The following is a 24,261-nucleotide window of genomic DNA, read 5'->3' on the forward strand; positions in this document are numbered from 1 at the left end:
CTATGCCAACAAAAGTGGTTTTCTCTCAGAGCACATTTCCCTGGTATCTTTAGAACTCAGCTTTTAATGACCTATGTTGATGCAGAAAAGACATACCATGTTGTCTTTTGTGCTAAGATAATGAATTAAATGTGTTGTTAGTCAATTTTCTTTTAAGGTTTTTTTATAAGTGTTGAAAATCAGATGTAAGTGTGGTTTATGCATTAGATACATGATCATTTACATACATGTGCATCTTACTCCTTTAACCAAGATCCTATCATTAAGAATCTTTTCATAATAACCTGGTGTCTTTAAATATTTCACTTATACATTTTTATGGACTAATCTTGATAATCAGTTCATTTATACAATGTGTGATGAATAAGTCAGTATTATGATTTCCACCTCTTTAATGATTTTTACCTTCAGTATTGGTAATTTAATAGTCTTGGCATTTCGAAGTGAACCATGGGTTGTTTTAACTAGTAATTGGGGCCAAGGGTGTTTCCTCCATTTTGTTTCTGGTTCTTCTTGTTCTTTTCCTTTTCCCCTTGCTATCCCAGTGTTCAGTGACCACAACTGCAATCCATTTTTTCCTACAAGATTGACTTAGTGGTAGTCACAAATGAGTAAGAACAAAGCCAGATTATTTTACTTATTACAATGACCTTCAGTTCTATTTATGTTGCTATAAATTATAAGATTTCATAGTCTGTGATCTTGAATTTCATGTGTTTGTTGTGTGCACATACAGACACACATAAATATTCATAATTGCAAACTATAATGTTTCTGAAAATGGTTTGGTAAGTACCTGAGAAGGTTCATATGTGTGTGTGTTGTTGTTATTGTTGTTGTCGTTTACTAGAAAGTTTCTGCTTGTTTGTTTGTTTTAAAAGTTGTTATTTGAAACAGGTCCTACTATATAGTCTAGGGGTGCCTTGAACTCAAAAATCTTCCTTTAGCCTCTTGACTGCTAAAGATATAGGCCTGTACTAGCTTGTGGTCAATTCTTGGAATTCTGTTGTAGTGTAAGGTCAGAGGGGAGCCTTTGCCATGTGATTGGTTGTGAGAACTGTGACTTGGTGAATGGATTAATTTGATGGAATCACAATGTGATATATTGGGAACTAGTAGAAAATTTCAGAGTTGGAGGAGTTTGGTTACGGTGGCATGTTGTAACGTGTTATTGTTCCAAGCATCATTCTTACTTTCTATCTCCTGTTGACTCTAAGGTGTAAGCCACTTCACTCTCCTGCCTGCCCCACACCTCATGCACAATCCTTGGAACTACCACACAAAGTAACTATGAATCAAAATTCTCAACAATGGCCAAAATGAAGTTTCCTACATCAAAATGCTTTGTTGGATAATTATCTACAACAGTTACAGTTACCTAATAGATGTATAGTTTATTCATTTTAATGTGTTATATATATATAAGTATATATATATAAAGAGAGAGATAGTATATATATAACACACACACATATATGTGTGTGTGTGTGTGTATGTGTGTGTGTGTGTGTGTATACGCCCACCATCCTATTGATCAGATTTTCTGCAGATCAGTGTAAAGATGAACTTTCATGAATTAATGCTATTTAGATGAATTATTGATTTTACAGAATATCTGGTTGGGGGTCACTACAACATGAGCAACTGTGTTAAGGGTTGAAGCATTAGGAAGGTTGAGAGCCACTGGTATATGTTAACATACAGACATGTTATGAAATAGTGATAAGCGATGCGTTTAAGATTAAATGCAGGGTTGGGGATTTAGCTCAGTGGTAGAGCGCTTGCCTAGCGAGCACAAGGCCCTGAGTTCAGTCCCCAGCTCCGAAAAAAAGAGATTAAATGCAATGAATTTTAATGACATTTAGCTTTTTAACTTGAATGTTTAATTACATTATAAACATTCACAGATTTCTAAATACACAAAGAATACTCAGCGAATCCTAATGTAAGCTGAGGACTTTAGTGATTTAAAGGTGCCAAGGCAGATTTCACTGGCTGTCACACATGTCATTTTTAGGCGGCAGTTAGTGGGGGAGCTGGTATGTTTGGCAAAAGTGGGTGTATAGAGCTCTGTACTTTTTGTTCATCTTTGCTGCAAACCAATAACATTCACAGAAAAGTAAATCTATGAAAGAAAACTTGTATGTAACTACTAGGTGTCTTTACTTTGTTACTACTTTAGTTAAAATACCAAACACATTCCATATTAATTACATCAACCCTCAGAGTTAGTTATGAATCATAGAAAGAAAATCAGTTGTATCAGCAACAGAACCTCAGTTAGTATAAAACACCACAGCAACAGTACTCTAAAGTTTTTCGCAGGAAATCCAATCTAGCACCTAACTGCATGATTTAAAATATAAAAGTATTATTTCTTGTTTCAATTGGGTTCTATGTGTTTCCATCCATCCATCCATTCTTTTTTTTTTAAACCAAAAAAAAAAACCCACTTTTTTTTTCATTTAAAAAAGTTTTAGGTCACATAAAACGAGGCCACATTTACTCCTCCTTGTCTTTGGGCACAGGGTCTGTGGGCTGCTCTTCCACTGTTGCACTGTTGCTCTCTGAGCCAGTGTTACTGTCACTGGTCCCTTCCACCTCCATGCTGTCAATCCCCTCCTGCCCACTCTCCTTGTCTTCAGGAGTAGACGTGCCTTCTTCACCATTCTGCTGACTCTCTGCAGTGTCTTCAAGGTGTTTCTCCTCTGTCTCCATCAGGATGTTCTCCTCATCTTTCTTCTCGGCTTTGTTCGCCATTTGCTCTTCCTTTGGGGCGATGCTACCTTGACTACACTCAGCTTGCTCGGCTGCCTCTTTCTCCTCCTCCTCCTGCCTTTTGCCAGCCTGCTCCTCCACCTGTGCAATCTCAGCTGCAGTCCTCTCCATGCCTACTTCCACCTTCAGACCCAAAGCTTTTTAAGTTCATTGTTAAAGGAGTGTGCTTTCCAGGAATTTCCTCTTCTTTTCCTGGTGTTGTTCCTCTATCCGAAGAAGCTCAGCTTCTAGTTAAAGACTGGACCTGTCGCTTGAGGACCTGCATTCTAGCTGTTGTGACAACCGACCGCACATCAGGCACCACACTCTCACTGAGGAACTCACTGATGAAGCTGTGGTTTCTCTGGAAATGGGCAGTGGCTGTATGCTTCATTGAAAAGCCATCATCATAATCGTCTAGATCCTCAGCAGGCTGAATGCTCATGTAAGGTTCTTTCTCCACGTGCAACTGTGTCTGTTGACTTTCTTCCTCTAATGCAACTTCTGCACGGCTTTTTGCATTAATATACGCAAGGTATGCGGGGAATTATGATAGGCCTTCATAGATTCATTGTGCTCTATCTTTTCTGCTTCGTATTCATTTAAATATTCTTGTTTCTCTTCATCAGTGAGATCTTGCCACATGCCACCAATAATTGTGCCAATCTCCCACAACTTTAGGTCAGGGTTGGAAGCCTTTCATTGGTTCCAGACCTTTCTGCTGTATCTCATGTAGGCCATCAGCGGCTTATCTGGTGGCTTTGGAGGCTTTGGAATTGTAATGCCAGAGGACGCGGTGACCCGGCTGTTGGTGCCCGGGTTCCCTCCTAGCGTAGTTGTTGTAGGCAAGATGACTGTATGGATTGTGTCCCAAAAACCCTGGTGTGCTGGGCATTTGTGTTGCAGGAGGTGGAGTGGGAGGTGGGGCATAAGATAGTCTTTTTGACATTTTGGAAGACTAAGTTCACAGTTCCTTAAGAAGGAATCCGAGACACCACAGGGCGAGAAGGCGCTGCAGCTCCAGCTTCTCTTCCCATCCATCCATTCTTTAATTTGCAGTGTAACTGGTGATCCCTTACCTATTATATAAAACAAATATACATTTTATTCTGAGCAATTAGTGCCATACTCAGCATAGCTTAGTCCTAGAATCCTGACTGTGGCAAACAGGGAATGAATAAAAAATACACACACAGGTAGAAATACAGAAAACTGGGATGGTGTAGGCTTTCTGATGGAGGACACCAAGTGCAACAGCAGCAATAGCCCTGGAACTCATCACATTTATTTGAAATGTCTAAGTCAAGGAGATGGTGCTGCTCTCAGGGATCTAGCATCTGCTTATGTCATCACCTGCTGCCACCAGCAGCAGGTTGTGCTGTGAATTAAAGGGCTCCTAGCCACCCCAGACTTTTCTCTCTGCAGTCATGTCTCTCTGCCTTTTAGGTTACCTAACTGAACCTAAAGGATATTTCATAAGTAATGTTAATTGGCCATTGTAATAATGCCTTTGAATCTGGATCTAGAGTCTTAACAGGATTTCTTGAGGACAGATTAATACCATATCTTTTGTCCTTCACCTTGTCTTAGTAACCTAGACAGTAATAAGTAAGTGGTACTATTCCCCTTTAATAGTACCACTGCTCCGGTGTGGATGTGTGTGTCTGTGCATGCATAGCTCTCTATTCTAAATTTATATGCACCTATCTATCTCAGGACCAATCAAAGCACAAGCCTTATTCTATTTGAGAGAGTATAACTTCTCTTTGTAACACAGGAAGGTAACTTTGTCAAGAAGTAAATTCTCCCTCAGCATAGTTTATGGACAACTCTTTTAGTATAATTTAGGAATAGCTCTCCTAACATAGCTCAGGTATAGATCTCTTAGCATAATTGGGGGACAGCTCTTTTTAGTCTGGTGACAAAGTTGCCCAATTGCTTCTTCCCTATAAAATTCCTACCTACCTCTCCCCAAGCAGACCTAGGGAGGGCCTTTCTCTATTTTTGTACAATTAGGAATCACATTCAATCTTCTTTGTTTTTTCAAAGTAGATTTTACTCATTTAGTTGGATGTTTTATAAAATACATATTGAACCTATATTGAGTGAGCTCTCTGAATTGTACCACATAGCAATGATTTTCAGTTCAGTAGAACGTACACATTTGAGGTTTCTAACCCAGAACCATGAAATCATACTCTCTGGAAAAAATACCATTCATCTGAATGTTAGAACCTTCTAGCTTGTTCTGATGTATTTTAAAGTTTGGGAATCACTGATAAAAAAGCTTTTTCAAGAATCATATCACACCTCCATATACAAGTACCACACTGTAAACAACTGCTTGCAGCCACATGTGGAAATTGTGCAGAAAGCCACTGTGCTAATTGCCATGTCAATTTCAACTCATAAGAAAATGAAACCATGGAAATATAGCACAAGTAAGAGAAGAAAAGCTCAGGGGTAGCCAGAAGAGCTCAGTGAAAGATTGGTTGCTCCCCTAGACTTGCTTTCCTAGAGTGGTTCACCATACAGTAAGGCAGGGAACAGCTACATGGTGGTTTCATAAATATAGTACAAGCCACAGAATTCCTTGGGTCTAGAATAATCTATAAACGTGTACACTCCACCTAGGCTTCCCAGAATACCAAGTTCCTCTTACTCTCACTTGGACCTTAGATCTGATTCACTCCCCAGTCCCAGGTCTAAGACCAAATGAAAAGGCAAACCATAGAACATGAGTCCTTTCGGATGTCTACTAGACTGACATGACAGTTCAGAACTCATGAGCTCCATCTGACATGCCTTTAAATCCTGCTGGCTCACATTCTTAACATTATGTTTATGCAAGTACCTGTATGTCTGTATGTCTGGGAGCACACATGAGTGTTGGGAATTGAACTCAGTTCCTCTGCAAGAGGAGCTAACATTCTTAACCACAATCCCTGAAGCTCCTGAAAGAATTGTGGTTGAAAACAGTTAGCTTGGTTATAAGCATGTGTCAGAAGTTGATTGTATAGATGAAAAGGGTCCTTCTAGATTAAATGGAAAATTGAACCTGAAGAATATTTTATTAATATCGCTAATATCTAATTTTCTTATTTTCCCTAACTGCAAGAGTAGACTTGGTTTCCAGATCAAAGAACAAGCATTGTTGTTTCTAGTGTCAATCTCTCAGGCCCACTCTCTCTTCTCCTGATGGAGATATTGAGAGCTGATGTTAGCCACATTTACAAAGAGCCATGTACAGGGGAGGGGCCACAACAGCACCTCTGTCAGTTTGGGTCAGTAACAAGTGCTGCACAGAAGAATCACTTTTCCTCTGTTGAGAAAGGAAGAGAAACTTTGTCTTCCTAATGAGCACAACTTGTATCTTTGTCTTTGTTATTCTTTAGAAATAAGGTTGTAGCTCTAGGGTCTCAGCCTTAAAAGGAAACTGGTTGAAACAAAGGGGCCTCCTCAGTCTCTAGAGTGTGTAACACCTCATGTACTCCTCCACACTCTATTCTCCATTGCTGCCAAGCATGGATTTTGTGCATTGTTAATGTGTGACAATACTCTATAATTGTAAATTGAAGCAAAAAGTCTCTTTATAGTTGAAGAATGTCCAATTTGCTCTTCATAAAGATCTTTAAGATGAAGCTAAGTTGTTTAGAATTCTGAATAGTTATTATAGCAAAATGTAGTCAGAAGCAATAACTACAAAATTTTGCATTTGATTTTTCTAAAATTTTTATGTACCAAGAACTTACCACTTATTGAATAAAGTTATTAGAGAAGAATTGCTAGCTAAACTGGAAAACCTTTGCTGCTCTTTATTAGAGAAAGTTTTTGAGTATAATTATACAAGTAAAATAAATGGCTTTTTCAAGGAGTATTGAGAATTCTGAAATTTCAGTTGTTTTTAATGCTTTATTAGTGTCATGGGATAAGTAATTACTTTTTAAGCCCTAGGAAAAAACCCGGCCATGGGAATGTGAGTTTCTTTGGCAGACAATTCCAGGAAGCCAGGGTAAGGATAAGGAGGAGACTGGGAAGAGAAAGATATGCTGCACTGTGAGTAAATGAAGGCACAGCTGACCTCTAGTGGTGAGTGCTCTTGGACTTGGTGTAGACTTTTCTTCAGAATGTCTCAGTGAGGAACCAAGAGCACTTCCCAGTTTTTTTTGGGTTTTTTTCAATTAAATGCTGCTCCCAAGGTTTGGTTACTAATGGCCTGGCTCAGGCACAGGGCCAAGCAAGTTCTAGCTATAGAAAGTTAACAGCATGAGAGAAAAGAATGGATGTAGAAAGCCTTTGGTGTTTAGGGAGGTAAGTCAGTCACAACACAGGTTTGTTATCAGGGAGACAAGAACTAAATCCTATGTGCAAACTGGGCATCACAAAAATATGGTCTTCCTAGGAACAAGCTGTTAAGAGAGTTGGGACCCTGCTTGTAAGATCTTGTGCAATGTACCAAGTAAGCCCTTCTATTAGACCCTCCTCTTTCTCTTCCTCTTCCTCCTCTTCCTCCTCCTCCCCCTCCTCCTCCTCTTCCTCTTTCTCCTTCTCCTCTTTCTCCTCCTCCTCTTGCTGCTTCTCTTTTGTATTTTTGAGACAGTGTTTCTCTATGTTGCCTTGGCTATCCTGGAATTCACTCTGTAGACCGGACTGCCCTAGAGTTCAAAGAGATCTGCCTACCCCTGCCTCCTGAATGCTAAAATTAAAGGTGTGCACCACCTGCCTGGCAATATTATTACTTTAACATGATAGTAACTAAACATGATTGATGTAACAAAGTGTTGAGTATTTATCTAAATGGCAACTGCAAGGGTCTTTTCTTTCCCATTATTTTTAGTGTGTATTATAGATTCTAATGAGTTCTGGCATTTTCTTTTCTGTGGGCTTCTTTGGCATATTTCTGTTTTAGTCTTAACAGGTGACTGATGTTGACAGCCTTCTCATTGTATCTCTGAACTACATACTCCAACGCACCAACCCATCTTCTTACAGAGAAAGAAAAGCAGGATGCTGAGGGCTAGAAAAAAGGCAACTATTCTTCTGACTTTGAAGATAATGCCTGCAGTTTTTAGTCTGCCTGTTTAAAGTGTAAAGCTCCTACTTTCTTTAAATAGCATGCTAATCATCTGTGAATAATTTCAGAGTTGCTCTTTGGTATACTTTATATTCCTGAAAAGAAATCAGTTTTAGGCCTCAAACCTACCAGAGAAGCAAAGCTAGGTTAAAAAAATAGTACTTTGTGATATTTTTAAGTGATTGGAAATTGCTTTCTTTTTCTGCTCTTGGTTTTGCTATTTTGATACAACAATATTGATAAGCACAAATATTCTTTGCTGTTACAAATGATAGAACCTATATTAAAAGTCAATGGCTTCTGCTTTTTACTCAATCACCTGTCCAAAAAGTTAATAAAGTGAAAAGACAACATCTCAAATGGCTTGCTATTTTTCCAACATAGGCTACCACTATTCAGTAAACTGGAGTGTTTAATTTTTCACAAGAAAATAATGAACTGTTTTAAAAGTTATGAGTAAAGGCAACACATTTTAGATATATTGTGGTTGAAGAGTACATACTATAACCATACAGATTTAAAATATATGATGCTTTTCTTTCTATGCTATTGATTTATAATTACGTATTAGATGTCAGAGCCCCAGGAAGAACAAACTCTGCACATTTTTATTAAGTTTAGTGTAATTGAAGAAGAGGCAGTAGGAAGTATTCTGAGAATTCTCTATGAAGAGAGCCCTGACCAAATCAGCATAATTCTTTGATTAGCTGTGGCCTGTACATCTACCTGGGGACCCTATATTGAGATCTAGAAGACAGAATGTAATAAATCACCCAAATAAAAGTAGATTTAGGACTTGTGGTGTAGGCAGAATTCTATAATGGTTCCTAATGACCTAAGTTCTCATATACTAAGCCCTCAGAAAAGACAGACTGAATTGTGGGGATGTCACTCTGTTGGTTGGCTGTGCTGCTTTTACACATGCAATGTCTCCCCAAGTCAGTCAAAAGGAGGTGGCCTTCAATGGACCTTACTTAATAAGGTAAACCCTTTAAAGGCTCACAACTTTGAGTAACAAGGCTAAATAGGAGTGTTAAGAATATTTTTATTAAAAAAAATCCAGGGAAGTAAAACCTAAGTTGTTTCCATTATAGCTGTGTTGGCTATGGATTAGGATAACCAAGGCAGAGACATTTCATAGACAAGAAAATTCAGAGGAGAACTAATTAGCACTCCCAGATTGTTTGAAGCCATAAACCTATCACACTGAGCAAGTATGCTAGAGATAGTGCCTGTAGTAAGGGTTAGCTCTTGTTCAGGAATGTGACAGGACTGTTTTCTGACTGACAACCCTGTCTCTCCTCTCCACCCTCTAGCTCTTGTCATTAATCTTGGGACAACCCAGAGTCTAAGTAGTCAGAGAGAAAAGCACAGAGGAACACTGAGTTTCTCTCCAGATTGTCTAGTTATTTCAATGCTTTTAAAGTTTGCTCTTTCAGATATTAGACTGAACTGATAAAACTTTATCTTTTCCTAATTATACCAAACTGCAGAACAGTAAGTGAAATGACACAGGAAGGATTTTAGAATCCAAATTGTTTTCAAAAGTCACCTTGCATCTAGGTAAGTCGTCGGCACAGTTACAACCTTAGAAATGGGAGGGCAGAAGAAGGAAGGTTGCAAATTCAAGGTTAGCTTGGGCTATGTTGTAAAACCCTGCCTTCTCTCTGTCCCTCACCCCCCAAAAAAGAAAAAGAAAAGAAAATTGAGAACAAAACATCAAGTTCCCAAAGCCATTATTTATGAACCAAATGAACAAGATTGCTAAGGAGCACTTTTCATCTGATTTAAACTTTAGAATTTAGAAAACATATTCATTATTTCATGAAGTTTCAGTTTTTGTGTATAATAGAAATGAAGTGTACCATTTGTAAATGAAAAGAGATATTAAGCAAGATGGAAATGACTCTCTGATGGTATACTGCTGTTTTGAAAAGCCAAATAATTCATCGCAGTATAAAAATGCCATTAACTCTGACATGAAGGTGTTTTTAAAGATAACCATCTTTATCTGAAGAGTAAACATCATTATGAACTTTCAATGCTTTTAGAATTCCCCAAACTTGATTTTCTTCAGCTTGGGAAAACCTACTTTAATAAGTTTATAATGATACATTAGAGAAAGCAAACTGATATGTAGGCGTAAATGTCTCCTTGGCCTCGGGGGATGTTAGAGTTTGAAAGGTGAGCTTGATCTTCCCTCTTCCATAGAGCTTATTCACAATGCCTGGGATGCTTGCTGGCAGGATCAATATCTCTAATGGAAGCACAGAGGATATAAGATATTTGTACTTTCTAAGATTTATATAATTTTATGGAGGGAATATAAATTGTATGTGGAGTGCCAAAGCTAATGGAATAAACATGTAAAACCTCACCCAACACTAAGCAATCCAAGCCATGGCATGTGTGATAAAAGATTAAACTTGTGGCATCAAGGACCTCACTGATTGAAAGCCCTGAGTTATCCAACAACACGCAGTGATAGAATAGAGCTGTTTCTGTATTTTCACATCCAGCTGTTAGGTGATGCTGGAGGTATAAGTTGGTATCTGAAGAAGTCTTAAGTTCCAAACTAAATCACTTTATTATCAATTTCCCTCTAGTGATGTTTTGCTTTTAAATTTTCCCTCTGTGCCAACCTAAACCATCTTATACTTTTCCACACGTATTCCCTTCCAAAGCTATAGCTTTGCCTCTTCCAGATTTGTTGTTTTATATAAGAAACAAAAATTTAAAATATGAGACACATAAAAAGGAGCACAGGAAAGCATGAAGAAAACAATTTCCTATGTGCATCTACCTAGCACTTATTTGGGAATGTCCAACATATAGCTGATTGCAAAGAGACCCAAACACACCTGGAGTGTTCAAAAACATCAGTGTAACAAAGCCCATGGTTGATAGCAATTCTGATGGCAATAATTATAAGTGTAAATGTCACAGAATATTGTGAAATAGAATATACAATTATAGAATAAAATCCTAGTTTAGTGAGGCATGTAAATTGACAAGCATAATTCCTACCATGTATTAGCCACTTGAATAAAAGTAATATCCATGAATATACCTGGGTACATTTTTGGTAGTGCACTCACATGAGTCAGAAGGAAGATAATAAGCCAGTGTATGCACTTTGCTTCAAAGAGTAGAGAAGATGACAGTAGTTATTTTATGACTGAAGAAGGAAGAGATACAAGCAGACCATCCTTCCAGGTGGGTGAAGGAGCAAAAGGCAGCTCATAGTAACAGCGATGGTCACATCCTATACCTCCGTTTAAACCATTTTTACTTTTGTACTTTAAATTTTTTCATTCTAACTATAGAGAAAGATTTATAAAAGGCAGACATTCCTTACATGTTTTAAGATTAGAACAGAACTTGGAAAATGACTTTGTCACATTCACAAACTGATAAAAAGATGTTTCGGAATAGGACTTGGGTCTATATGGAATTTCTTTTAATAAGAAACCTGAGAACTGGAGGCATTCCTAATGAACTGGTCACCCTTTAACAGTGGAGGTGGTGGTTGCCAGATTTCTGAGCAGGCCCTTTGATATTCTGACTATATTTACAAACAGACCTTACAGGTGTGAATATTCAAACAAAAGAAACAGCGAAATATAGACTTTCATTTTGAGAAAAAATAGAATTTAAAGCATTACTGATTAGGACTTCAAACCATATGTTCCAGTTAGCAGTGCTGTACCATTTGTATTCACCTAGCAACTGCACTGAGAAAAGTAAATGTCAAGTATTAACTATTAAAGGGTCTCCCTAGCTTATGTCACTAAGGAACAGTATATTACTCAGTGTTTAAGTGTGGGGGCATTGTTCTGGCCACTTAATAGGCTTTTCTGGTACCTAATTGTATATAAGCTCTCACCAGCACTGAAGACAACAGCTTTTGTCAAATGGCCACAACCAAAATTTTTTTATTAATACTTCCATTGTTAGGAGAATTTAGAAATCTTTTTTGTTATTAGTCATTTTATTTGTTTATATTTCAAATGTTATCCCCCTTTCTAGCCTCCCCTTCACAAACTCCACCCTTACCCCATTTTGTTCCCCTTTGCCTCTAAGAGGGTACTCCTCCAACCACCCGCACACTCCTGCCTTACTTCTAGCATCCCCCTTCTCTGAGGCATCAAGCCTCTACAGGACTGAGAGTTTCCCCTCCCACCAATGCCAGATGAGGCAATCCTCTGATACATATGTAGCCAGAGCCATGGACTGGTTCAAGTATATTCTTTGGTTAGTGGTTCGGTCCCTGAGAGCTCTGAGAGTTCTGGTTGATTAATACTGTTGTTTTTCCTATTGGGTTGAAATCCCCTTCAATTTCTTCACTCCTTCCCCTATTTCTTCCACTGGTGTCCTGGGGCTCAGTCCAATGGTTGGCTGTGAGTATCTACATCTGTCATAGTCAGGTACTGGCAGAGCCTCTCAAAGGACAGCTATACCAGGCTCCTGGCTGTAAGCACATATTGATATCAGCAATAGTGTTGGGGTTTGGTGTCTGTGGATGGAATGGATCACAAAGTGGGCTGCTCCATTTTTTCTCTGCATTTCTTTTAGACAGGAATAATTCTGGGTTAAAATTATTTACATGGGTAGGTAGCCTCATTTCTCCACAAGGGGCCATGTCTATCTACTGGAGGCCATTTGTTCAGATTCTATCTCCCCTTTGTTGTGTATTTCAGCTAATGTCATCCCCAATGGGTACTGGGAGATTCTCTCATTCCTGACTTCTGGTTCTTTCTAGTGGTTCTCAAGTTATCCACACCCCACTGCCTCTTATTTCTGTTCATTTTCCTGGCCCTCTGGACTTCTCTCCTGCCTTTTTCCCATACCTAGTCCTGCTCACTTTTTTCCTCCCCCTCTCCCTCCCCTGTCTGATCCAGACTCTCCCATCCTCTGCTTCCCATGATTGTTTTGTTCCCCCTTCTAAGTGGGTTTGAAGTATCCAAAATATGGCCTTCCTTCTTATTAACTATCATATGGTCTTTGAGTTATATGATTGATATTCTGAGCTTTTGGGCTAATATCCACTTATCACTCAGCACTTACCATGTATCCTTCTGGATCTGTGCAACCTCGCTCAGGATAATATTTTTTTAATTCCATCCATTTGCTGGCAAAATTTGTAAACTTGCCATTTTTATTAGCTGAGTAGTATAAAAGTACCACATTTTTTTTGTATCCACTTTTGAACTGAGGGACATCTGAGTTGTTTCTACCTTCACACTGTTATGAACATAGTGTACCATGTGTCCTTGTTATATATTGGAGCATTGGGTAAATACACAGTAGCAAAAGAGCTGGTTCTTCAGGTAGAGCTATTTTCAATTTAGTGAGGAACCTCCAGACTGATTTCCAGAGTGGTTATAGAACCTTGCAATCCCACCAGCAATGGAGTGTTCCTCTTTCTCCTCATCCTTACCAACATCTGCTGTCACCTGAGTTTTTGATCTTAGCCATTCTGACTGGTGTAAAGTAGAATCTTAGGGTTGTTTTTCTTTGCGTGTCCTGATAACTAAGGAAGTTGAACATTTATTTAGTTGCTTCTGGGCCTTTGGAGATTCGTTAAATGAGAATTCTTTGTATATCTTTGTACCCCATTTTTAAGTGGGTTATTTGGTTTTCTGGAGTCTATTTTTGAGAGTTTGTTGTATCATTTAGATGACAATGTCCTTTGCCTTATAGAAGCTTTTCAGTTTCATGAGGTCCTATTTGTCCATTTGTGATGTTAGAGCCTGAGCCATTGGTCTTCACTTCAGGAAATCCCCCCCCCCCCGTGTTTAAGGCTCTTTCCCACTTTCTCTTCTACTACTGGTTTTATGTAGGGTTCCTTGATCCACTTGGAATTGAGCTTTGTATAAGTAGATAAAAATGGATCAATTTGCTTCCAGTCTCCTTCTGCACCCAGAGCTAAGGCTGTCCCACAGCCCTCCGGACACAAAGCCTGCCTGGAGAGAGCAGGTCTCCCAGGAGCGCTCTCACTATAGGTCCACAGGTGAGACCCTACTTTTGTTCCACTAAGTGTAAAAAGAGGGACCCACCAGGAGCACATAGGACATGGGAACCACAGAGAAACCTGGGACAGGAACCTTCCGGTCTCCATCTGTGCCCAGAGCTAATAATGCTCTCCCACAATCCTGTAGATACAAAACCTTCAAGGAGAAAGCTGATATCCCAGGAATGCTCTCACTCCTAAGATCACAGGCCCACACAAGAGGGACAATCTCTAGTCAAAGAATGTAAAACCAACTAACATGAGAGATAACCAGACATTGAGAGGCAAGCACAAGGACCTAAGCAACCAAAACGAAGACTACTTGGCATCATCAGACATGGTTTTAATACCGCAGCAAGTACTGGATACCCTAACACACTGAAAAATCAAGATTTGTATTTAAATTCACATCTCATAATGATGATAAGAAGGACATAAATAACCCCCTTAAAGAAATACAAGGCAACACAGGTAAACAAATAGAAGCCCTTAAAGAGGAAACAGAAAAATACTTAAAGAGTTACAGAAAAACACAATCAACTAAGCGAAGAAATTGAAGAAAACTATCCAGGATCTAAAAATGGAAATAGAAACAATAAAGATATCACAAGGAGAGACAACCCTGGAAATGAAAACCTAAGAGAGAGATCAGGAGGCATAGATGCAAGCATCACCAACAGAATACAAGATATTGAAGAGAGAATCTCAGGGGCAGGAGATGCCATAGAAAACGTTGACACAGTAGTCAAAGAAAATGCAAAATGTAAAAATCTACTAACCCAAAACACACAGAAAATCCAGGACACAATGAGAAGACAAAATCAAAGGATAATAGGTATAGAAGAGAGTGAATATTCCCAAATTAAAGGGCCAGAAAATATCTTCAACAAAATTATAGAAGAAAACTTTGCTAACCTAAAGAAAGAGATGCCCATGAACATACAAGAAGCCTACAGAAGTCCACATAGATTGAACCAGAAAAGAAATTCCTGCCCACACATAATAGTCAAAGCAACAAATGCACAAAACAAAGAATTTTAAAAGCAGTAAGGGAAAAAGGTCAGGTAACATATAAAGGCAGATCTATCAGAATTACACCAGACTTCTCACCAGAGACTATGAAAGCCAGAAGATCCTGGGCATATATCATACAGACCCTAAGAGAACACAAATGCCAGCCCAGGCTATTGTATCCAGCAAAGCTCTAAATTAACATAAGTAAATTAACATAAGTAAGATATTCCATGACAAAACCAAATTTACACAGTATCTTTCCACAAATAAGCCCTACAAAGGATAATAGATGGAAAACTCCAACATAACCCTAGAAAAAGCAAGAAAGTAATCTTCCTTCAACAAACTGAAAAGTAGCCACATAAATATAATTTCACCTCTAACAACAAAAATAACAGAAAAAATAATTACTATTCCTTAATATCTCAAAACATCAATGGACTCAATATGCCAATGAAAAGACAGAGACTAACAGACTGGATACAAAAGCAGGAACCAGCATTTTGCTACATAGAGGAAACACCACAGTGACAAAGATAAACACTACCTCATAGTATAAGGATAGAAAAAAAATTTCCAAGCAAATGATCCCAGAACACAACCTCGAGTAGGAATTCTTTTTTTCTTTTTTTTTTTTCTTTTTTCTTTTTTTTCAGAGCTGGGGACCGAACTTAGGGCCTTGTGCTTGCTAGGCAAGCGCTCTACCACTGAGCTAAATCCCCAACCCTTGTGTAGGAATTCTAATATCAAACTTTTAACCAAAAGTTATCAAAAAAGGTGAGGAAAGATGCTTCATACTCATCAAAGGAAAAAATCTACCAAGATGAACTCTCAATTCTGAACATCTATGCTCCAAATGCTAGGGCACCCACATTCATAAAAGCTTACATTGCACCATGTGCAATAATAGTGGGAGACTTTAACACCACACTGTAACCAATGGATGGATCATGGAAACAGAAATTAAATAGAGACACAGTGAAACTAACAGAAGTTATGGGCCAAATGAATTTAACTGATATCTATAGAACGTTTTATCCTAAAACAAAAGAATATACCTTCTTCAGAACACCTCATGGTACCTTCTCCAAAATAGGCCACATAATTGGTCACAAAACAGGTCTCAACACATACAAGAAGATTGAAATAATCCCATACATCTTACCAGATCACCATGCCTTAAGGTTGGTCCTCAATAAAAACAAAAACAGCAAAGCCCACATGTATATGTAAGCTGAACAATGCTCTACTCAATGATAACTTGGTCAAGGAAGAAATAAAGAAATTAAGACTTTTTAGAATTTAATGGAAATTAAGGCACAACATACCCAAACTTATGGGGTACAATGAAAGCAGTACTAAGAAGAAATCTCATAGCTCTGTGTGCCTTCAAAAAGAAACTGGAGACAGCACACGTGAAAGCTCTTGGGCAAAAAGAAGCAAATACACCCAAGAGGAGTAGACAGCAGGAAAAAGTCAAACTCAGAGATGAAATCAACTAAGTAAAAACAAAAAGAACTATACAAAGAATCAACAAAACCAGGAGCTAGTTCTTTGAGAAAATCAACAAGAGAGATAAACCCTTAGCCAGACTAACCAGAGGGCACACAGAGAGAATGCAAATTACCAAAATCAGAAATGAAAAGGAAGACAAAACAACAGAAATTGAGGAAATTAAAAAAATCATCAGATCCTACTACAAAAGGCTATACTCAACAAAACCTGAAAATCTGGATGAAATGGATAATTTTCTAGACAGATACTGGGTACCAAAGTTCAATTAGGATCAGATAAATCATATAAACAGTGCCATAACCCCTAAAGAAATATGAGCAGTCATTAAAAGTCTCCCAACCAAAAACCCCAGGACAAGATAGATTTAGTGCAGAATCCTCAGACCTTCAAGGAAGACCTAATACCAATACTCTTCAAACTATTCCACAAAATAGAAACAGAAGGAATAATGCCAAATTCATTCTATGAAGCCACAATTAAGTTTATACCAAAACCACACAAAGACCATACAAAGAAAAAGATCTAAAGACCAATTTCCTTCATGAATACTGATGCAAAAGTACACAATAAAATTCTCCAATACTGAATCAAGAACATATCAAAATGATCATTCACCATTATCAAGTAGTCTTCACCCCAGGGATGCAGGGATAGTTCAATATATGGAAATCCATCAATATAATTCACTATATAAACAAACTAAAAAAAAGAACTACATGATCATCTCATTAGATGCTAAGAAAGCATTTGACAAAATTCAACACCCTTCATGATAAAAAATCCTGGAAAGATCAGGAATTCAAGGCTAAACATAGTCAAAACAATATACAGTAAAACAGTAGCCAGAATCAAACTAAATGAAGAGAAATTGAAGCAATCCCACTAAAATCAGGGACTAGACAAGGCTGTCCACTCTCTCTCTCTATTTATTCAATATAGAACGCGAAGTCCTAACCAGAGGAATCAGATAACAAAAAGAGGTTTAGCGGTTGTAAATTGGAAAGGGAGAAGTCAAAATATCACTATTTGCAGATGATATGATAGTATATTTAAATGACCCCAAAAGTCCACCAGAGAACACCTAAAACTGATAAAGAACTTCAGCAAAGTGGCTGGATATAAAATTAACTCAAACAAAAGAGAAGACTTCCTCTCCTCAAAGGATAACAGACTAAGAAAGAAATTAGGGAAATGACAGCCTTCATAATAGTCACAAATAATATAAAATACCTTGGTGTGACCAAGCAAGTGAAAGATCTGTATGACAAGAACTTCAAGTCTCTGAAAAAAAAAAAAGCAAATAAGATCTTAGAAGATGGAAAGAGCTCCCATTCTCAAGGATTGGCAGGATTAATATAATAAAAATGGCCATCTTTTCTTGAAAGCAATCTACAGAGTCAATGCAATCCTTATCAAAATCCCAACTCAATTCTTCATAGAATTAGAAAGAGTAATTTGCAAATTCATTTGGAATAACAAAAACCCAGGGTAGCCAAAACTTTTGCTCTAAGATCAAGTTTCAAGAAATGGAACTTCATAAAATTACAAAGCTTCTGAAAAGCAAAGGGCACTATCATTAGGACAAAATGGCAACCAATAGATTGGGAAAATCCTACTCAATTGGAATATCTTTACCAATCCTATATCAGATAGAGGGCTAATACAAATATATACAAAAAAATTCAAGATGACTCCAGAGAATCAAATAACCCTATTACAAAGTGGTATACAGAGTTAAGCAAAGAATTCTTTAACTGATGAATATTGAATGGCTGCGAAGCATCTAAAGAAACAATGTCTTGGCTGATCCCAGCTCACAGCTCCCTGTTCCCAAATGTGTGGGAGAGAGAGCGGATTGCCCAGAAGTGTGGGCAATCCTGAGACTGCAGGGCAGGAGAGACTGCCATTTCTGCCCTCCTTTGCCCACATCCTTGGCCCAAGAGGAAACTGTATACTTCCTCTGAGCACAGGAAGATTTTAGCAGTCAAGCTGCAGGAGCCCTGCAGTCCAGACTGCAATCATATTTGAAAGGACCCGATCAAACAGCTCCCTGTACACGAATCCAGTGGGAGGGAGAGCTAGACCTTCAGAGGGGCAGACCCGCCTGGGAAATCAGAGGAGACTGATTTTCTGAACGTTTCTGACTTTAGAGGAAAACACCTAGCGCCATCTGGGCCCCTGCGCACAGGAACCAAGGAGAAGTATGGGTAAGCCCTTCTGGATCCCACCCACAGGAATACGTGAAAGCCAGTGGACAGGAACGACTAAAAGTCTGAGAGCGGAACACTCTGTTCCCACAACTGGATGAAGGAATACAGGAAAACAGGACTACAGCACTCCTGAAACAAGGGCTTATAGGAAGGTCAAGCCACTGTCAGAAATAGGAGAACAAGAAACACCAGAGACAATCTGATGGCTAGAGGCAAGGACAGGAAACTAAGCAACAGAAACCAAGACTACAATGGCATCATCAGAGCCCAATTCTCCCAACAAAGCAAACAGTCAACATCCAAATACACCAGAAAGGCAAGATCTAAATTTAAAATCACATTTGGTCATAATGATGGAGGACTTCAAGAAAGACATAAAGAACTCCCTTAGAGAAATGCAGGAAAACACAAGTAAACAAGTAGAAGCCCTTAGAGAGGAAACAGAAAAATCCCTGAAAGAATTACAGGAAAACACAGTCAAAGAGGTGAAGGAATTGAAAATGGAAATAGAAACAATAAAGAAAGCACAAAGGGAGACAACCCGGGATATAGAAAACCAAAGGAAGAGACAAGGAGCTGTAGATACAAACATCACCCACAGAATACAAGAGATAGAATAGAGAATCTCAGGAGCAGAAGATTCCATAGAAATGGACACAACTGTCAAAGATAATGTAAAACAGAAAATGATATTGGCCCAAAGCATACAGGAAATCTAGGACCAAAGGAGAAGATAAAACCTAAGGATAAAAGGTATAGAAGACAGTGAAGACTCCAAGCTCAAAGGACCAGTAAATATCTTCAACAAAATCATAGAAGAAAACTTCCCTAACCTAAAGAAAGACATGCCCATAAAAATACAAGAAGCCTACAGAACTCCAAATAGATTGGACCAGAATAGAAACTCCTCCCGTCACATAATAGTCAAAACACCAAATGGACAAAACAAAGAAAGCATATTAAAAGCAATAAGGAAAAATGGTCAAGTAATATATAAAGGCAGACCTAACAGAATTACACCAGACTTCTCACCAGACACTATGAAAGCCATAAGGTCCTGGATGTATGTCATACAGATCCTAAGAGAACACAAATGCCAGCCCAGTTTACTCTACCCAGAAAAACTCTCAATTAACATAGATGGAGAAACCAAGATATTCCATGACAAAACCAAATTTACACAATATCTTTCTACAAATCCAGCCCTACAAAGGATAATAAATAGTAAAGCCCAACAAAAGGAGGAAAGCTACAGAAAGCCCAGAAAAAGCAAGAAACTAATCATTTTGCAACAAAACAAAGAGAAGACAAGCACACAAATATAATCTCACTTCCAAATACAAAGATAACAGGAAGCAACAATCACTATTTCTTAATATCTCTCAACATCAATGGACTCAATTCCCCAATTAAAAGGCACAAATTAACAAACTGGATATCTAATGAGAACCCATCATTTTGCTGCCTACAGGAAACACACCTCAGAGATAAAGACAGACACTACCTCAGAGTGAAAGGCTGGAAAACAATTTTCCAATCAAATGGTCTGAAGAAACAAGCTGCAGTTGCCATTCTAATATCAAAAAAAAAATTGACTCTCAACCAAATGTCATCAAAAAAGAAAAGGAAGGACACTTCATATTCATCAAAGGAAAAATCCATCAAGATGAAATCTCAATCCTAAATATCTACGCTCCAAATACAAGGGCACCTACATACATAAAAGAAACCTTACTAAAGCAACAAGCACACATTGCACCTCACCAAATAATAGTAGGAGATTTCAACACCATACTCTCATCAATGGACAGATCATGGAAACAGAAATTCAACAGGGACATAGACAGACTAACAGAAGTTATTAACCAAATGGGCTAAACAGACATTTGTAGAAGATTCTATCCTAAAACAAAAGGATATACGTTCTTTTCTCCACCTCATGGTACTTTCTTCAAAATTGAACATATATTCAGGCACAAAACAGGTCTCAACAGATACAGAAAGATAGAAATAATCCCATGGGTCTTATCAGACAACCATGGGCTAAAGCAGGTCTTCAATAAAAATAAGGAAAGAATTGCCACATATACATGGAAATTGAACAGTGCTCTACTCAATGATAATGTGGGCAACGAAGAAATAAAGAAATTAAAGACTTCTTAGAATGTAATGAAAATGAAGGTACAACATACTCAAAGTTATGGGACCCAATGAAAGCTGTGATAAGAGGAAAACTCATAGTTCTGAGTGCCTGCAGAAAGAAACAGAAAAGAGCATATGTCAGCAGCTTGACAGAACACCTAAAAGCTCTAGAACAAAAAGAAGCAAATACTCCACAGAGGAGTAGACAGCAGGAAAAATCAAATTCAGAGCTGAAATCAACCAAGTAGAAGCAAAAAGAACAATACAAAGGATCAACAGAACCAAAAGTTGGTTTGGTTGTTCTCAAAGAACCAGCTTTTGTTTCTTTGAGAAAAACAACAAGATCATAAACCCTTAGCCAAACTAACCAGAGGACACAGAGAGTGTGTCCAAATTATCAAAATCAGAAATGAAAAGGGAGACATAATGACAGAATCAGAGGAAATTCAAAAAATCATCAGATCCTACTACAAAAGCCTATAATCAACAAAAATGGAAAATCTGGAGGAAATCGACAATCTCCTAGACAGATACCAGGTGCCAAAGTTAAATCAGGAACAGATAAACCATTTATCAGCCCCATGACTCCTAAAGAAATAGAAGCAGTCATTAAAGGTCTCCCAACCAAAAAAGAGCCCAGGTCCAGAAGGGTTCAATGCAGAATTCTCGCAGAACTTCATAGAAGAACTCATACAAATACTATCAAAACTATTCCACAAAATTGAAATAGCTGGAGGTCTACGAAATGCCTTCTATGAAGCCACAATTACTCTTATGCTTAAAGCACACAAACCCTAACAAAGAAAGAGGACTTCAGACCAATTTCCCTTATGAATATCAACGCAAAACTACTCAATAAAATTCTTGCAAACCGAATCTAAGAACACATCAAAACAATCATCCATCATGATCAAGTAGGCTTCATCCCAGGAATGTAGGGATGGTTTAATATACAGAAAACCATCAACATAATCCACTATATAAACAAACTGAAAGAACAAAACCACATGATCATTTCATTAGATGCTGAGAAAGCATTTGACAAAATTCAACACCCCTTCATGATAAAAGTCCTGGAAAGAAGAGGAATTCAAGGCCCATACCTAAACATACTAAAAGCCATATACAGCAAACAAGTAGCTAACATTAAACTAAATGGACAGGAAATTGAAACAATCCCACTAAATCAGGGACTACAAAAGGCTGCCCAATCTCTCCCTACTTATTCAGTATAGTTCTTGAAGTTCTAGCCAGAGTAATCAGAAAACAAATGGAGATCAAAGGGATACAGATTGGAAAGGAAGAAGTCAAAATATCACTATTTGCAGATGATAAGATAGTATATTTAAGTGATCCCAAAAGTTCCACCAGAGAACTACTAAACCTGATAAAAACCTTCAGCAAAGTGGCTGGGTATAAAATAAACTCAAATAAATCAGTAGCCTCTCTATACACAAAAGAGAAAAAATCAGAGAAAAAAAATTAGGGAAACAACATTCTTCGTAAGAGTCCCAAATAATATAAAATACCTTGGTGTGACTTTAACCAAGCAAGTGAAAGATCTGTATGATAAGAGCTTCAAGCCTCTGAAAAAGAAATTAAAGACCTCAGAAGATGGAAAGATCTCCCATGCTCATGGAGTGGCAGGATTAATATAGTAAAAATGGCCATTTTTCCAAAAGCGATCTACAGATTCAGTGCAATCCCCATCAAAATTCTAATCCAATTATTCAGAGAGTTAGACAGAACAATTTCAAATTCATCTGGAATAACAAAAAACCCAGGATAGCTAAAATTATCCTCCACAATAAAAGGACTTCTGGGGTAATCACTATCCCTGAACTCAAGCAGTATTACAGAGCAATTGTGATTTAAAAAAAACTGTATGATATTGGTACAGAGACAGACAGATAGACCAATGGAATAGAATGGAAGACCCAGAAATGAACCCACACACCTATGGTCACTTGATTTTTGACAAAGGAGCCAAAACCATCCAATGGAAAAAAGATAACCTTTTCAGCAAATGGTGCTGGTTCAACTGGAGGTCACCATGTAGAAGAATGTAGATCGATCCCTTCTTTTTTTTTTTTTTGTAGATATGAATGATGTTTTAATTTACTCAATTGTAGCAATTATAAAATACACATATATTAAATCATCTCACATTATGTATCTTATATATACAGAATTATAATTTGTCAATTGTAGCCAAAAGATATAGATTAAAAACTAGTTCTTTGGTTTCTTTCCTTTTTTCTTTATTAACTTGAGTATTTCTTATTTACATTTCAATTTTTATTCACTTTCCCGGTTTCCAGGCCAACATCCCCCTAACCCCTCCCACTACCCTTCTATGGCTGTTCCCCTCCCCATCATCCCCCCATTACTGCCCTCCCCCCAACAGTCACGTTCACTGGGGGTTCAATCTTGGCAGGATCAAGGGCATCCCCTTCCACTGGTGATCTTACTAGGATATTCATTGCTACCTATGAGGTCAGAGTCCAGGGTCAGTCCATGTATAGTCTTTGGGTAGTGGCTTAGTCCCTGGAAGCTCCGGTTGCTCGGCATAGTTGTTCATATGGGGTCTTGAGCCCCTTCAAGCGCTTCCAGTCCTTTCTCTGATTCCTTCAACAGGGGTCCCGTTCTCAGTTCAGTGGTTTGCTGCTGGCATTGGCCTCTGTATTTGCTGTATTCTGGCTGTGTCTTTCAGGAGAAATCTACATCCGGTTCCTGTCAGCCTGCACTTCTTTGCTTCATCTATCTTATCTAATAGGGTGACTGTATATGTATGGGCCACATGTGTGGCAGGCTCTGAATGGGTGTTCCTTCTGCCTCTGTTTTAATCTTTGCCTCTCTATTCCCTGCCAAGGGTATTCTTGTTCCCCTTTTAAAGAAGGAGTGAAGCGTTCACATTTTGGTCATCCTTCTTCAGTTTCATGTGTTCTGTGCACCTAGAGCAATTCAAGCATTTGGGCTAATAGCCACTTATCAATGAGTGCATACCATGTGTGTTTTTCTGTGATTGCGTTACTTCACTTAGGATGATATTTTCCAGTTCCATCTATTTGCCTATGAATTTCATAAAGTCATTGTTTTTGATAGCTGAGTAATATTCCATTGTGTAGATGTACCACATTTTCTGTATCCATTCCTCTGTTGAAGGGCACCTAGGTTCTTTCCAGCTTCTGGCTATTATTAATAAGGATACTATGAACATACTGGAGCGCGTGTCTTTGTTATATGTTGGGACATCTTTTGGGTATATGCCCAAGAGAGGTATAGCTGGGTCCTCAGGTAGTTCAATGTCCAATTTTCTAAGGAACCTCCAGACTGATTTCCAGAATGGTTATACCAGTCTGCAATCCCACCAACAATGGAAGAGTGTTCTTCTTTCTCCACATCCTCGCCAGCATTTGCTCTCACCTGAGGTTTTGATCTTAACCATTCTCAATGGTGTGAGGTGAAATCTCAGGGTTGTTTTGATATGCATTTCCCTTATGACTAAAGATGTTGAACATTTCTTTGGGTGTTTC

General features: G+C 38.3%; 1 protein-coding gene and 1 pseudogene across 21 annotated transcripts in view; one reads left to right on the forward strand and one right to left on the reverse strand.

Annotated features, from left to right (window-relative positions):
• Positions 1-24,261, forward strand: part of Mctp1 (multiple C2 and transmembrane domain containing 1) — a 729,346-nt gene that overhangs the window by 294,934 nt on the left and 410,151 nt on the right.
• On the reverse strand, positions 2,503-3,706 carry Smarce1-ps9 (SWI/SNF related, matrix associated, actin dependent regulator of chromatin, subfamily e, member 1, pseudogene 9; annotated as a pseudogene). Its single transcript, XR_015673396.1, has one exon. The product of XR_015673396.1 is annotated as an SWI/SNF related, matrix associated, actin dependent regulator of chromatin, subfamily e, member 1, pseudogene 9, transcript variant X2 (transcript).

Source organism: Rattus norvegicus, chromosome 2 (assembly GCF_021556685.1).
Source record: "Rattus norvegicus strain SHRSP/BbbUtx chromosome 2, alternate assembly SHRSP_T2T, whole genome shotgun sequence".
NCBI classification, from domain to species: domain Eukaryota; kingdom Metazoa; phylum Chordata; class Mammalia; order Rodentia; family Muridae; genus Rattus; species Rattus norvegicus.